This window comes from Primulina huaijiensis, chromosome 2 (assembly GCF_012295235.1).
Source record: "Primulina huaijiensis isolate GDHJ02 chromosome 2, ASM1229523v2, whole genome shotgun sequence".
Taxonomy (NCBI): Eukaryota; Viridiplantae; Streptophyta; class Magnoliopsida; order Lamiales; family Gesneriaceae; genus Primulina; species Primulina huaijiensis.
Genome location: NC_133307.1, coordinates 19,597,197 through 19,598,518, shown reverse-complemented (window position 1 = coordinate 19,598,518; position 1,322 = coordinate 19,597,197). Strand labels below are relative to the sequence as shown.

Below are 1,322 nucleotides of genomic sequence, written 5' to 3'. Positions count from 1 at the left end.
TCCTTGTTTTCATTACTATATGGATCATTAACTATTTTACCACTTCTAAGGGTAATAACAGATTTTATTTGATCAATTTTTTCATTTTTTAATTCTTGATTTTGATTTTTAGGATTAGGTTGAGGTTGAGATGGAAATTTTCCTTTTTCATGAATATTAAGTGCAGATGCAAATTTTGCAAGAGTTTCTTTCAAATCAGTCATAGATTGACTGTTTTGAATATTGATAGATTCTTGCTTTTGGATAAATGCATGAATTACATCTTCAAAGTTTTTTCTTGGAGGTGTAACATAAGGAATATAACCTTGATGATTTTGGTTATTTTGAAAATATTGTTGTGAGGGTTGTGCATTATTATCATTCCTCCAACTAAAATTAGGATGATTTTTCCATCCAGGATTATATGATGTTGAAAAAGGATCTAGTATTGGTTTTTTATAATTGTTAACATAATTTGCTTGTTCATGGAGACATTCTTTAAATGAAGGTAATGTTGGACAATCTTTTGTAGCATGATCATGTGTATCACATATATGACAAACAATTTCTTGAATACTTTTTAATTGACCACTCTTTTTCATTTCTAATGACTCAATTTTTCTTGCTAAAGATGCAAGTTTAGCTTGAATATCTATATCATCTTTAAGATTATAGATACCACCCCCATTTGTTGAATTATTGATTTTAGTTGTTGGTGGTTCTATTGTGCCTATATTATCCCAATTTTGAGCATTTTCTGCTAATGAATCCAAATACTCCATAGCTTCATTTGGGTTTTTATCTTCAAAAGTTCCATTACACATGAATTCTATCATTTGCCTATCTTTAGGTATTAGACCTTCATAAAAGTGAGAAACTATTCTCCATGTTTCAAAACCATGATGTGGGCATGTATTAAGTAATTCTTTATATCTATCCCAACATTGATAAAATGTTTCTCCTTGTTTTTGAGAAAAAGTAGTAATTTGTCTTTTAAAAGAGTTTGTTCTATGGGAAGGAAAAAACTTTTTGAGAAATTGTTGTTGCATTTCTTCCCATGATCTTATTGAACTTGATCTCAAATTTTGTAGCCATGTTTTAGCTTTATCTTTTAAAGAAAAAGGGAAAAGCTTTAATCGAACTATATCCATGCTACAATTTTGATCATTATAAGTGTTACAAACTTCCTCAAATTCTCTTAGATGTAAATATGGATTTTCAGAATCTAAGCCATGAAAATTTGGTAAAAGTTGAATAATTTGAGGTTTAAAGTTGAAATTAGATGCATCAGGAGGAAAAACTAAACAAGATGGGGCACTAGTTCTAATAGGGTTCATATGGTG

At 29.2% G+C, this 1,322-nt stretch overlaps 1 non-coding gene across 1 annotated transcript; it reads left to right on the top strand.

Moving 5' to 3' along the window:
- The first annotated feature begins 873 nt into the window (after positions 1-873).
- Positions 874-984, top strand: LOC140971939 (small nucleolar RNA R71). Its single transcript, XR_012174412.1, has one exon. It is a non-coding gene; the product is annotated as a small nucleolar RNA R71 (small nucleolar RNA).
- Positions 985-1,322: the final 338 nt, after the last annotated feature.